Below are 15,888 nucleotides of genomic sequence, written 5' to 3'. Positions count from 1 at the left end.
AATAGGCAAATATTTGTGTCCAGAACATCTACAGACCTATTTTTGACTTATTGCCTTATAAAAACCATATGGCATTCAGTTTAAATGATGCTGTATAGGTGACAAAAATATTCCAACACATACACACAGTATAAAACACCATGGAATTGAAGAGATGTAATTGTGAACTTTGGCAATACTTAACTAAATTTGCATGTGATGTACAAACAACAGATAGAATAATATATTAGAGGGCCTCCCTCGTGGTGCAGGGGGTTAAGATGCAACCTATGAAACCATCCGCAGCCACTGTAGCACGAGTTTGATCCGTCCAGGGAGCTACCCACATGGTGCAGCAGACCTCTCCTGACTTGCTCAATGCTCCCCTCAGCAGTGTATTTCAGTCAAGCTGCCTGTTCTGCTCCCCACTCTGTCTCTGGTAGATCCTCTCACCCCCTGCATCTCTGGCCTGTACCCCAATTCTTATACGGATAAATAGATAAATCTTTTTTTTTTTTTAAAGAAAAGTGTATTGGAGACTATTTTACCTCATCTTAATGACAGCAATGCCTCTCTGTTACCCATAAGCCAAAAATAAGCTCTTTAGCATGCTATATAGGCCTCTTTAGCGTTTTCCATTACATATCTGTTCAGTTGTCCCTTCAGTACCTTATGATGCCCACCTGTAAAACCCATGTATTTCATTTACATTTCATACTCCTGAGATTTTTACTTGGCCTTCTCCCCATGCCGTACTTGCCACACGAGGACATGTGGTAATAATGAGTTACTCAGATACACTAATGTTTGCTACCACTCCCACTGACTAATGCATTGTGCCTGTAGTGGCAAATAAGAGATTCCACACCACCACCCCGCCAAACCCCCCCCCCCCCAATGTGTTGGCTTTCCTATTGCTATTTCTAACTCTGATATATTTTCTCTTTAATGAACTCTGACCTTCCAGAAAGTGGAGCAGCTTGTGAATATGATTGCCCTTGAAACAACATAGCTGAATTTTTGCCCTCCTAAGGGTAGGTAACCCACAGCCATGGTATTAACTCAGACAGAGCATAGTACAGGTGAACCCATGGAAGTGTGATGAGCCATCGATAGAGGCACCATCTTGCTGCCAACCAGACACCAGAAATCACTGGTAGCTTTTTGCAGGACTGCATAATAATCAAATTGCTATAATTATCAATTCCCTGTTACTTTCTGGAAGCCATATCTATATCTGTATCTTTTATTGCTTGAGAAGCTAAGGTATAGAATGAAAACGTGTGAAGATGATGATGAAAAAGCCTCAGCAAGTAAGAGTTGCAGTGCTGGTTGCATCGCTGGTTAGCAACTGAACTGCTTTCTAATCTTGTCTGATTCTAAAATGCTTTCCACTGTACCACATCTTACACAAAGTCTTTCCAGATGCTCCCCGGATTCCTTCCATGCTTTGTCAGATTCTGTCCAACATCTCTCTGTCGGGACCATCCTGGGGCACATTGATTATTTATTTAAACATAAATTCAACACCACTGTTTCCATTTTTAGGGGGAGGCTGTCTCGTTCATCTTTGCACTTCAGGTTCTGTGGCAACAGGCACTTAATAAATGTGTGTTGGATAATGTGATCGCTGTAAGTGAGGCTGTTTGTTAACTGCATGTCTTATATATTGAAGTCTCTTCCTATCTGTGCTGAGCATTTAGTTTTGGAAGAGATCTTGGATAGTTGTCATGTGTTTCTCACTTACGAGTCACACTTCTGTGAATATATACTTGATGGTGGAGAAAATCTATCTAAGGCAAGTGTTTTGATTATTTGCCCTGCTAAAATATAGTGATATATAGTATATTCAGGGCTACCATGTGCAAATGAGCTCATTATGTGATTATTGAATCTGTAGACTATCTAGATTCTTAGCTTCTTTCTTCTTCCTCTATCTTAGCTTTCACTGCTTTTTATAATCTCCATCAGAGAAGACAGCAGAAGACAGCAGTGGATGGTCAAGGAGGAGATAGTTGAATCAGACAATTTGTCTTCCTATTAAGTTTTGTTAGCTAGAAGGGAAAAGATACTAATGCTCTTGACCAGTAGGTGATATGGGAAGTATCTGTGGATTTTATTTATCTGCTCTATCTTGGTTCTCCCTGTGTTATGAATCATTAAAGAAACTGTTACATCCTTTCAAAATTTCTGTGTATTAAAATTGTCTCACAATTTTAATGCATCACTTACAGCCTTGTTCAGAGCAGGCCAGTTGATTAATATGGGGTACAGATGCCTATCATTTAGGACTTTTCATACATTCCTTTTGTGAATAAAACAAATTGTTTTTAATAAATATTAATCTTTAAGATATTGCTGAAAATATTGATATCCTCTTTGATATTACACTGCGTTGTACTTAGTTGAATTCAAGATTTGCAAGATTACACTTAGCATATTTATGTTCTCTGTTATATTAGGTAAGCTACATCATAAATAGTTATATTTTGAGTGTTCCATCTGTTTTTGGTTGAGAAATCTTGTAATCACTACAACAAATCAGTTTCCTGGTATGATTTTATTTATTTATTTTTGTACATTTATTTCTGGTTAAATGACCTTACCTTCTAAGTTAAATACATATTTAGCAAAATTAGTTTATCCAGGAGAAGACAGTAGATAGCTGTCAAGGACATTCTCTGCACTGTAATTTATGAACATTAATAGTATGTTCTTGGCAGACTTTAAAAATGCCTCCTAGTTTCAAAATAATAGCAAACTCAACCTGCTGTGCTTATATTTCATCAAAACAAAACAGAATTCCTGAACTTATCTCAGAGTTCACATGGAGTCTTTAATTTCTTTTCCTTAAGACTTACACTTTCCCAAATAATAGAAAAATATGTAAATAGATGTACTGTTAGATACAAAATATTCCCCTCTTTCTTAAGAATGAAAGGACATGCTAGATATTTTATTTTAACCTATGAAAAAGCCTTTATTTCTGCCATTGACAACATCGCTTTGGGACATGACAGCATGTAGTTTAATATGACCATTGGCACACAGTTTCTTGCCTATTACAATCACTGGTGCTTTACTTCATTCTTCACGTGGATTTTTCCATGACTAGACTTCAAGGGGCCAGTGAAGAAGCTCCTTCTTTTTGTGAGCTGGAGCTGCCAATCGAGAAGGGAAGACAATGGAGCACATGTCCCAGCTCTGCGAGCTGAGGGACTTGATTACTTCTGATCAGAGGTGAAATTGAAATGATGCCCTGTGGCAGCATGGTTGCAGGCTTCACCCCGTATTCCAACTCTGCAGCTTCTCAAGTGGCTGACAAAGCTTCAGTCAGGCCCTTCTACTAAAAAACCCTGCCTTTCTTGCTCCTCCTGCGTCTGTCTCTTCAGCTCTCCACTCTCACTTGCTTCCTTGTCTTGGCGTCAGCATTTAACTCCATTCCTGCCCACAAAACCTAAGCTTTCCCATTGCTTATTGCTACTGCTGAGCCTCGGTGGTTTGCGATCTTCAGTTTTGGTGACTAAGCCTCGTGGCTACATGCAAACCAGAGGTGCCAAAAAAGAAATGAAGTCATGTAGGCTTGCTCTCAAACAGAGTTACCCTGTTGCTACTCTCACAGCTGACTTAAATGGTTTCATTTAGATCTTTATTACTTCAGATATGTTTTCGGGGGAAAATAAGCTATTCTGCAGATGTATGTTTCTCAGGTTGAAAATACTGGTCAATGCTGTCTTCCTGAGGAGCAGAATGGCAAAAGCCTTGTGTGAAAATTCTGTGTATGTGGCTGTCCATAATTTAAACAGACTCTTTCCCAGCATGAAAGATGGCAGGTGGAGAAGCTAAGAAGGTGACTTCTAAAGAGAAGAAACCTGAAGCCATGAAAGCTGATGCTGGTGGTGAGGTTAAGAAGGCCAAGGCCAAAACCCCTAAGAGAGGGTAGCCCCAATGCAGCCGAAACCTGTCCTAGGGAGAGGAATTGGTAGATATTCCTGACTTGGTATGGATTCCCAAAAGTACAGAGGAAGTATTCAGCTGCTAAATCCAGGATTCAAAACAAAAAGGATAAGGTTCTTGCTATCATGACAAAACCAGTTGGTGGTGACAAGAACGGTGGTTCCCGAGTGGCTCACCTTAATGAAATGCCTCAGTATTATCCTACTGAAGATGGGCCTTGAAAACTGCTGAGCCAAAGAAAAAACCCATCACTGAGCATGAAAAAACTGAGCCAGCACCCCACCTGGGACCTTCTGATTGTCCTAACAGTGTCACAGAGGCAAGAGGGTGGTTTTCTGGGCACAGGTGGGCAATGGCTTGCTACTTGTGACTGGATCTCTGCTGCAATCTAGTTCTCCTGCTTAGAACACCCCAGATTGTGTGTGACTTGTCATCACCACCTCAACCAAAATTGGTATCAGTGGTGTGAAGGCCCCAGAATGTCTCACTGATGGTGACTTCAAGAAGGAGCAGCCTAAACCCTAGAGCCAGGAAGGTGAGCTCTTTGAAACAGAAGGAGAAATATGAGATGACAGAGCAGCATAAGGGCAATCAGAAGGCTTGATTGTTCCAAAAGTCTTACGAAATCCCCCAAAATTGCAGATTCTTCCAAAAATCAAAGCTATCCCTCAACTCAAGGGCTACCTCTGCTTGGTGTTGGCACTCACCAATGGAATTCACTCGCACAATTGGCATTCTAAATTTCCTACAAAGAATCTAACTAAACAATGGTAATTTCTTTGTCCCCCTAAAAAAAAAAAAAGTAATTTGACCAGAGACCCTATCCTGTGTCAGTGTTAGGTTCATTTCCTAAATGACCAGATAGCATGTGTGGGAGCTAGGCCACCTGTGGGAATGTAAGTGATTAGATCATTTTTACTTATAAAATAATGTGCTTTGTGGCTAAATAAAAACAAAAGCAAACTCCTCTTGACATAGAACTGATGCTACCAGAGGTGGAGGAGAGAGGAGAGGGGACATAGTGGGAAGGGAGCACAGTAGACTAAGGTGGAGGACTGTGGGTGTTTGGGTGGAGGGTGTGGTGACACCTGAAGGCGGCTATCCTGTACCTCTAAATTACAAGTACCTCAGTTGAATGTTACCCCAATTAAAAAACACCTCATCAACCACAGTCTCATCATTTCATCTAAGTTACTGAATATTGTTTATGAAATGCAATGATATATGGATATTTATTCTCAAAAGAGATTATTGTTTTCCCAGGAGGGAAAAAAAAAAAAAGTATAGGGATAAAACCTGTTTCAGGATGAAAGGAAATGCCTTACAAAGAAACTGTCTTTATAACTGAACACCTAAAACCTCCTTGCACACACACAGATATAGATAGATAGATAGATAGATAGATAGATAGATAGATAGATAGATAGATAGATAGATAGATATAAAATTCTAGAATGCTTGAGGCATCTGGAAATTTACATATTTCAGTTGTGGTATACAGATATCCCTATTGTATCTTTTAATGGTCTACTATATAGTTCATTTTATAAAGGAGGGCATTGAATTTTTAGAAGGGTTAATTTGCAACTTGAAAGGCATTGATTTCACAATACCATTCCCAGAATCCTTAATTTCTCAGAAGTAACTGAGAAGGCTTCTTTGTCACCTGTCAAAATCATTGTAGTTCAAACTCCACAGCCTACCATCTGTGGACTTTATCTTCCTCATTAATTTAGGAAGTCAGCTATACTCAAACTATTGAGAAAAACTGCTTTGATTTTCCTTCATAAGCACAGAGAATGGCTAACACATAGGGCCATCAACATAGTTTCCATTTACACTTTTTTCTTTTCATTCTAAGATTGTTCCTGTATTGATTTCTTTGCTCTGTTAGGCTATGAAAGGCTACGATAGACATTTGCTAATTCAGCACTTAGTAAAATGAAATCCTCATATTTTATATCAGGTAGGTAATGGAATTTTCAGGTGATTCATGGTGTAGAACAGAAAGGTTGGTAATGAAGTTAATGGTTCATAGAACAGTTGAAATCCTCTGGATATTTTTCTGAAAGCAAGGTGTAGTACCCGAGTTGACTTCTATTTGTTTCTAATCTCCTAAATTGTTTGTTGTTTTGAGGTCTACTATGCATCTATTCTTTCCCCCACATCTTCCTTTGCCCATGTAAATACAGAAAACCAAAACCACGTGAATGAAAAAAACTTTCAAAATTTAAGTTCAAAATTCTTTCATGTCATTTAATAGCACATAATGATAGTGTCCTAAATTGGAAACTTAAGATTTTTAAAAATTATTAAGAACTTCTTTCTTTAATTAATCTATTTTTAATTGAGGTAATTTTGATGCCCCCTTCAGGTAAATGTGTGTAGCAAACCTATGAAAAAGATTGTAATGGGAATGAATGGTCCATTTGTAATAAATTATTTTAACAGCAGAAGATGCTGCATGTGAGCTAGAGAAAATCAAGCCTTTAAAAGTAATGTTTAAAGGCCTCCAATTGTTCATTCATTTATGGGGGGGGCATCTATTCTTTTTATAGCATAATTAGTGTATGTTTTTAAAAATCACTAGAGGGCCTCCCCTGGTGGTGCAGTGGTTGAGCGCTGAGCTGCAAAGCTGCCCGCAGCCTCTGCAGCGCTGGTTAGATCCCTAGCCACTGGCAACAGTCCCACATGGCACGAAGACCTCTCCGGCTGCGCCCGCTGCTCCCCTTAGCAGTGTATTTCATTGGTCTGCCTATTCTGCTCCCCAGTCTGGCGAATCCTCTCACCCTCCTGCGCTTCTGACTGTACCCAGTGCTTGTATAAATAAGTAAAAATAAATCTTTAAAAAAAAATTAAAAAAAAATCACTGGAAAATTTTATACTTAAAAAGTAGTGTGTTATTAGAGAAAATATGGATAATTATGTCTAATATCTGGCAATAGAAAATAGCCTTTATAATTGTTAAAATATATCCTAAAAAGCAAACTTTTTATCAACCTTAATTATATATTGTCATATGTAATATCACTCTACATTCTTATCAGTTGCCATTTCAGATGCTGATCTTTTAATTAATTTGCTAGGACACTTCAAGCCTTCATTTTTCCCACCTGAAGAGATCCTTGTTATATTTTTGCGTTCTCTATTCCTCTGCTACTGCTTTTGTGTTAGTTCCCTAAGGTTACTGTAGCAAAATACCACACATTGGCTCTAAATAATTTTATTTTTCTGTTTTTGAGGCCAAAAGTCTTGGCAGTTTCAGTTCCTTTCTGGGATATCTAGGGGAGGAATTTCATTTCTTTCCCCTAGTGTGTGGTTGCTGACAATCCTTGATATTCTTTCACTTGTGGCCACACCACTGCAGCAACTTTGTCAGCTTTCACATGGTATCCTTCTGTGTCCAGATTTCCTTCCGGGATACTATTCATTGGATTAGGGCACATCCTAATTCAGTACAACATTATTTAAACTTGACTATATCTGCAAAGACCTTGTTTGCAAATAAGGTCATTTGCACAGGTACCAGGGATGAGGATCTTCAGCATAACTGCTTGTGAGGCAGAACCTACAACTGCTTTCTTTGGTGGTAAACAGTATGTCTTTTTAATTCACTTGTTTCACTATGCTTTTTTAGTGGCTGCACTAGGAATTACAGTTAAATCTTAATTTTTAACAATTTAGCTTGCTTAGATTAATACCAACTTTATAATAGTATACAAAAATCTTTACTCCTTTACATAGCTCAGTTCCCTCTCACCTTCTTTGTGCTATTGCTGTCATACCAATTATCTTTTATATAGTGCATTTCTTCAACATATACGTAATTAGTGTTTTATGCTGTTATCGTTTTAAACCAGATAAAATAAGAGCAAAAGTTAAAAAAAAAAAACACATGGTTTTATATTTACCTAGGTAGTTACTTTTACCATTGCTTTTCATGTGGGTCGCAGTTACTGTCTAGTGTCCTTTTATTTCAGTGTGAAGGACTCAATTTAGTATTTCAGATGCAATTGTACTAGCAATAAATGTGTTCTCTTGATTTCTGTTCATTTGAGAATGTCTTGATATATTTTTCTTCGTATTTTTCTTCATTTTCAAAGGATTTTTTGTATGGATATAAAATTCCTTTTTTTTAAAATTTTTTATTTTTTTTAAAACAATATTTGCTTCCCCCCCATCCCTTCAGGTTGAGTCCTTGTAGAATTTCCTTCCCCAAGGCACCCGTGCACCATCACCACAGTCTCCTGTTCTCCTCCCTTCCTCCCTCTGATCTCTCTTCCTTCTCCTCCCCTGCAGTGTGCCCCTGATTTGTAATTGTCTGTTTTTGCTTTGTTGTGTTTTGTACAGTTATTATTGTTATTTTTTACACTGATGTCTTACTTGGTTCCCCTATATCCCTGTTATAAGTGAAACCATCTAATATTTTTCTTTTTCCTTCTGGCTTATTTACTGAGTGTAATTCCTTCTAGCTCCATCCATGTTGCTGTGAATGGCATGAGTTTATCATTTTTGATTGCTGAATAATCCATTGTGTATTTATGCCACATCTTCTTGATCCAGTCATCTATTTTTGGGCATTTGGGTTGTTTCCAGGTTTTCCCTATTGTAAATAGTGCTGCAATAAACATAGAGGTACAGGTGTTCTTTTGAATCAATGTTTCTGTGTCCTTTGGGTAGATCCCTAGGAGTGGAATTGCTGGGTCGAGTGATAGCTCCATTTTTAGTAGACTGAGGAACTTCCAGACAGCTTTCCATAGTGGCTGGACCAGTTGCTCTTCTGCCAGCAATGTAGGAGAGTTCCTTTTTTACCACATCCTTGCCAATATTTGTTGTTGCTTGTTTTTTTGATATGTGCTGTTCTTATTGGTGTAAGGTGGTATCTCAATGTGGTTTTAATTTGCATTTCCCTGATGATAAGGGATGTTGAACATTTTTTCATATGTCTGTTGGCCATTTTCATTTCCTCTTTGGAGAAATGTCTTTTAAGTTCTTCTGCCCATTTCTTGACTGGATTGTTTATTTTGTTTTTGTTGAGTCGTGTGAGTTCTTTGTATATCTTTGTGATCAGTCCCTTATCAGTTGACTGGGGTGCAAAGATTTTTTCCCAATCAGTGGGGTGTCTCTCTGTTGTGGTTAATGTCCCTTTGGCTGTACAGAAGCTTTTCAGTTTGATGTAATCCCAGGTGTTTATCTTTGCCTTCACTATCACTGCTTTGGGTGATGAGTCTTTAAAAATGTTATTGTGATGTATGTCTTGTAGTGTTTTACCTATATTTTCTTCTAACTATTTTATGGTTTCAGGTCTTATGTCCAGTTCTTTTATCGATTTTGAGCTGATTTTTGTGCATGGTGAGAGAGTGGTCTAGTTTGATTTTCTTGCATGTGGAGGTCCATTTTTCCCAGCACCATTTGCATATAAAATTCTTGAATGGCAGTCTTTTTCTTTCAGTAATTTGAATATGTCATCACACTGCCTTCTGTGGTTTCTGATAAATCAATTTTTAATCTTCTTGAAGAGTCCTTATTTATAACGAATTACTTTTTTTTGTTTATGCCATTGCCAAAATTATCTTTTTGGCTTTCAAATGTTTCGTTACGATATGTCTAGGAATAGACCTCTTTGAGTTTGTCTTACCTCATATTCTTAGATCTTCTTGGATGTGTAGTTAATTTTTTTCATCAAATTTTCAAGTTTTCAGCCGTCATTTTTAATATGTTCTTTGTTTCCTTTACTTTTCTCTCTAGAATCCTAGAATGTGTATTTTGTCATGCTTGATCATGTCTCATAGATTTCCAGTACTGTTCATTTTTATTCATTTTCCCCTGTCTATACCTCAGATCAAACAATCTGAATGAAACTTTACATTTGCTGATTCTGCATCTGCCTGTTCAAATATCCTGCTGAGTTTCTCTAGTGAATTTTAAAATTTCACTTTTTTCCCACACCAGAGTTTATGTCTTTTTCTTTTTATAATTTTTATCTCATTATTTATATAATTAATTTGATAAGACATCATTTTCATACTTTTAGTTATTTAATCAGTTTTCTTTAGTTCTTTAAATGCATTTGAAATGTTGATTTAAAGTCTTCTTCAAGAAAGTCCAATATCTGGTACAGTTTCTAAAAACAGCTTTTTTCCTGTGTAAGGCTCATATTTGTGTGTGTGTGTGTTTTATAATTTTTTGTTGAAAGCTAGATATTTACATATACTATGATAGCTCTAAAAATTGGATACTTCTCTCTCCCCAGAATTTCTTCTTGTTGTTTATGAAGTGATTGTCTTGAATTAATTCTTTGAAGTCTGTACTTTGTCATATGTGACCAGCGAAACCTTTGCCCAATTAGCTCAATAGTTTGGTAATGACAAGCAGAGATTTCCTTAAATACCTGAAACTAATGGGTCTCCTGGTATTTGCAGAGAGTAATGTGTGCATATTGCAGTAAGTCTTCAATGCCCCTTTCAGGTTGCTTATACTTTATTTTTTGTCTTTGCTTCCAGTTTGTGCAAAACTTTAGGTTTACCAGAGTTAAGAAGTGAGGCCCTGTTCATGTCTTCACTGAGTACATGCACAACCCAAACATGCCCTATGCCTTCTGGGAATATATCAGTGTTTTTCAACCCCCCTCCCACCACCTTACCCCCACCACCAACCTCTAGACATCACATTTGTGTGCTTTCTCTTTTCAGCTTTTTGGTTTGCTTAGTGTTTGCCTTGTAAATCACAACCTCAGGTAGCCATAATGTTCAATGATTGTAGCTGATTATTTTTGACAAATGCCTTCAGGAAAAAAGCAGTGTTCACTGGCTGAGTATCACATCAGGTTAAATAATAAAGTGTGCGAGCGGAGACTTCCATGGAACACCAGATACATCAAATAATGATACTTTTGTGGGAATGGGACTTTGAAGGGCCCCCAAACCTTTTCTGCCCCTAAAGTGACTTCCAGGTTACTGGTTTCCATTATAATTAAATCTCTTGATTTTCAAGGCTACCTGCCCTAAAGCTAGGAAGTGGGAGTTGAGGGAAGTGCAAGTTTAAAATGCCTCACAGCTTGCTGTTCTTACCAAGGTTCATCATTTTTCTGGAATAAGCACTCCCGAGATTGCTGTCAGGTTGTAGCTAATTTCCCAATATTCTGGAAAAGTTTAAGACTTTTTTTTCAGAAACCACATTACTCTATTTAAAAGATATTTAGAGGTCATTACTCCACCATTCCTACTTTTCTCAGTAAATATTATTTATACCTTGGAATGAGCTGCTTCTGTGTAAGTCAGGCTACTAGTCGGTTTTCTTAAGTACTGTTTTCCATGTCAAAGGTAGCATCAGTCATTTATGGTGACTTATACCTAGTAAAGCTTTTATGGAGGAACTCATTTTATTAGTAGGTTATTGAAAGCAATAGATCACTATTAATCAAATCTTTCAGTGATGTGTAGCAAACAGCAATCTCCCAGAAAACACAGCGATTTACAGACTAAAATGTGCACCTCTTCAGATACTCATAGCTCTGTGTATCACATAGACGACAGTGTGGCATACATAGACTCAATCTTTCTATGCAATTAACTTCCTTTCTCTCTCTTTCATTCTTTCTGTTTTAAATCATTTTTTGTTGTTATTTCTATTCTAATAGGTTATTTAAGTTCAACAGTACTATCGTTTACCTTGTTAAAGCTGCATTGGTGTGGATTCATAAAAAAAAAATTGTTTTCTTCATAGATGGGGGCCTTTTCACTGTACCATGTACCACCATCTGCCTAGTGTCACAGAAAGTTTTGCAAGTCAATAGATTAGGTATTTGATAACCAGAAAGATGTTTGCAGTTGATGCTGCTTTGCTAGACTAAAAACATATTGTGCTTGAAAGTAATCTCTAGAACTTATGATAATAAACTCTTATAATAATGAACTTATATAATAAACTTGAGAACTTGTAATAAATCACTGGAAAATATTGACAGTTTAGGTATATTCAGTTCTGGAAACTAAAGAGTCTTTTATAATCTGCAGTGTGTTGTTTCACTGTCATGAAAGTCTACACAGATTTTAAAAAGCCTTTGTTTTATAACCAAAATATTTGTTAGAATATCTTTATTATGTTTTTATTTTTTATCTTCTAACTGACTGGGGCATGATTGTATTGAAGTGTACGCAGAAAATCTGAGTCTGAATAAACATTGTCATTAATATGGCAAATTTGTTGAATCTTGATAACTCCCTTCACATCTGAGTCTTTTTGAGAAGGAACACCATTTTGAAGGGGTTGAGCTGAATGAGATAGGTTTAAATTTTTCCTTTTGATCTCTAATTCTGAGCTTTCTAAAATTTCTGTAAACTCATTTGACTTTATGTGTCCAAAAACTTAAAAAATAGCATATCAAAGAGTTGTTATTTCAGTAACCAGTATTGGTATGAACTAATCATTTCATCACTTGCTTTGGCAGTATGTGTGTTTTGGACTACTTGGTAGCCCTGTGTCATGGAGACCTGGAACACTATGGTTTTCTGTTTTATAGTGAATGTGGGGAATAGCTCCTTGGTGTGTATCCTCACCCAACATCTGAGAAGGAAACATGTGTTCTGGGTAGCATGGCCTTCCAAGTACTTGCTAGGTGCTTTCCACACAGCTAATAATACAATTTTTTTTAAAGATTTATTTATTTATACAAGAACCAGGGTACAGGCCAGATGCACGGGAGGGAGAGAGGATTCACCAGAGACAAAGTGGGGAACAGAACAGGCAGACTGACAAAATACACTGCTGAGGGGAGCAGCGGGCGGGACAGGAGAGGTCTGCTGCGCCATGTGGGACCCTCGCTGGTTGGCTGAGATTGACTCTGCACTGCAGAGGCTGTGGACAGCTTCATGGTGCAGCGCTCAACCGCCTGCGCCACCAGGGGAGGTCGACTAATAATGCAATATTTAAAAAGTAGAATTTATGGCAGATTATATCATGATGATCTCTATGGTTTAAGGATGGATTGTTCTGTGGGCAATCTTCATCTTCCTCACTTTATGGTCCTGGAGAAATACTGGGATCATTTTGATCACTGGCTCTATGAGAATTTAAGACACATTGCTTTGGCTTTTGCTCTCATCACCCCAGGCTTGGGACACCCTCTGTATACAGTTAGTGAGCCTTCATAAATCTCTCAGGGTACCAAGTACTCTTCTTTCATATACTCATGGTTTTATCAATGAAAGCCTGTGGCTTCTCTATGTCTCTTTCTCAAAGTCCTTTCAACTTGTGGAAAGAATTTTTTAAAAGAAAGCCCAATATGTTATAGCCTACTTATATTTTTGCTGCTCTTCCCTCCAGTCTAACTACCTAGTCCTCGTGTTTCCTCAATTTCTGGAACATTTCTTGCTTGGAACTAGCTTATCAAATAGTTAATACATGGATCTTAATGTAATATATGTCACCAGCCTCTGTTCTTTTGTTTTAAGCAAGCATTCTTGATTTTAGAACTTAAAAGAGTCCATAAAAACCAAACTGAGTGTTGCTGATTGTGGTTTGTCAGAACTATTTTTTGACACTGTCCTGGACCTGCTACTAATTTGTATGGAGGCACTGGGCAGATTTTCACATTTCTCTGGATTTTGAAGTTTTCAGAAAGCAGCTAGAACATAATAGCAGCTACTCTGTGCAAATGAGGTTATATTAATGTAATTAAATAATGCATTAGTGTCTTACAGAATGCTTATATAAATTTAACATTTTGTTTTAGCCTGTAACAGTAACATTGGTAGAACCATGAAATAATATTTTAAAAGTATTTAGATCAGCACCTGACACTGAGAAGGTACTCAGCAGTTACTGGCTATTATTATTTTGTAGGAATTTTGGAATTTTACCATACCAGTGCATCAGGTCTGAAAGTACAGAGCTTGTTTTATATTTTCCTGTTTGAAGGTAACTTTGGGATTGGGTATTTACAAATTTATGCATTTTTTTCCTCCCTGGAAAAACGATGATTGATCGAGCAAGTTAAAGTCTAAAACCCTCATAGGAGAAAACTGTCCATTGAGGAGAGAAACTGGATGCATGGGCAAGGGTGAGACTTTCCAAGGACTGTGGAGTAAAGACTGACTCATAGGTAACTGGTCACAGTAAACAGACAGAGGTATAGCCAGTATTACTGTGGTCTTAGCTTCGGTGCCTCAGTCTTGTCTTATGCCCACCATATTGTGGGTGATAATCACACATGCTGTTATGTGTACTGATAATTTGTTTCTCGCCTATTGTTGTGAAGTTTTACATTGTGTGAGTACACCACAATTTGGTCACCCATATTCTCTTCTTGAACTTCAGAGTAATTTCGAGATTCAGTTATGATGAATTAAGCTTTTGTGAACATTCTGGTGTATGTTTTTAGGTAGATATATAGTTTCATTTCTCTTAAGTATTCAGGAATGGAGTGTTGGGGCATAGGTTAGCATATGTCTGGCCAGCCCTGTATAAGTTTCCCCTGTTTTCTTAAATTTTGGATGGGAAGTAGGAAAGACCGTCAACAGATTGATCCAATATAATATTCTTCCCAACAAGTAAGTATTGAGGATTACTTGAGAGCTGGTTTTTTCCAAAGGGTAGTTGTTAAAATACCTGTTCAAGAGAATTAAAAATATTCAGGATGTAGAAATACTATTTTTGTTAGATGTACTTATAAAATTGGCAGATTGAACCACATACTCTGTTAGAATGCGTTTTTGCTATAATTTAATTAAATTGATAATGTTTTATTAAAAAACTATAATAAGATACAGCTCTGAAAAATGGTATTTAAGAGTGCACTATTCTGAAAGTCTGACGACCTTGGTTCCAGCCCTGATTCTAGCACTATATTATAATGTGCTCTTAGACAAACCATGTAGTCTGTGGATGGGAGTAATAGTGTTGGAAGTGGAGTTTGGGTTTGTGTTTATCATGTTCTTTCCACTTTCTTCATTCTATGGATTTTTTGATGTCACTTAAAGTTAGTTAATATTTTATTTCCAAACACATCAAATTAACAAATTAATAATCTAATCAATTTCCACTCTCAAAGAACAGAAAATGAATGCAATCTCAGGCTTGAAAGTGAGTATACATTTTTGATTATTGAGAAAATGCAGGATTTACGAAACCAAATGTGTATGTTCTTAAGAAATATTAAAAACTTTACTGGCAACTTCTTTGGTTTTGTAATGTATTACAGATGTGGCTACTCAGCTACTACATAATCAGAATCCTAAAGGACATTCCTTATATAATGTTACAAAGGTTCAACTTTGGCCTGGGTTTTGTAAAGTCGGCTTGAAACCACTTCAGCCAGCCTGTGGCTCTTCAGATCCTACACTGATTCAGTTTCACATGTGGCTAGTGTTTTTTATACAGTTATTAGAAGGTGCCATGGCGTAGGAAAAAAAGGCAATCAGCTGTTTCTGTTATGATTAAAGGTAGAAATTTCCTTTCACAGTCTTGCCATTTTGCAATTCAGTTCCTCTATTACATCCAGATGGGGCGAAGGGAGGCTTATATTGTACTTTTTCTTGTAGAACTATATAATTATACCTAGTAATGCAAAATACTTTGTGAAAATATAAACAGGAAACAGATGTTGGGTTAGATACATAGATGTTATAAAACTGAGCTGTATTTGAGGCTACCAGGTTTTCAATAGCTCTTAATCATTTTATTACTTAGTGATAAAATACATTATATTTTCTTTGAAGTGGAGTGTGGGAATTTATCTGTCATGTTTTACATTTTAACATTCATTGAGAGCCTAAAATTAGTCATTTTATTATTGATTATTGTTTTAGAGACCTTAGTGAATGTGAAAAAAATTTTTTTTGGGAAGTAGAGATTTTATTTACTTAGAAAATTTTCTATTTTGGACAGCAAATTAAGTCTGCACTAGCAGAATATTGGAGTGGCATCCTCTAGTATGAAAGGGATTTGCCTTAT

General features: G+C 37.0%; 1 protein-coding gene and 1 pseudogene across 2 annotated transcripts in view; both read left to right on the top strand.

Annotated features, from left to right (window-relative positions):
* Window positions 1–15,888, top strand: part of CDKAL1 (CDKAL1 threonylcarbamoyladenosine tRNA methylthiotransferase) — a gene marked incomplete at both ends in the record, with an annotated part of 639,419 nt that overhangs the window by 383,077 nt on the left and 240,454 nt on the right. The window lies entirely within an intron of this gene.
* Window positions 3,806–4,461, top strand: LOC311167729 (large ribosomal subunit protein eL6-like; annotated as a pseudogene). The gene has a single exon. The product of its transcript is annotated as a large ribosomal subunit protein eL6-like (transcript).

The sequence above is a fragment of the Talpa europaea genome (assembly GCF_964194135.1).
Source record: "Talpa europaea genome assembly, chromosome: 2".
In the NCBI taxonomy this organism is placed as follows: domain Eukaryota; kingdom Metazoa; phylum Chordata; class Mammalia; order Eulipotyphla; family Talpidae; genus Talpa; species Talpa europaea.
The sequence above is the reverse complement of the archived record's forward strand: the minus strand, read 5'-3'. Positions and strand labels throughout refer to the sequence as shown.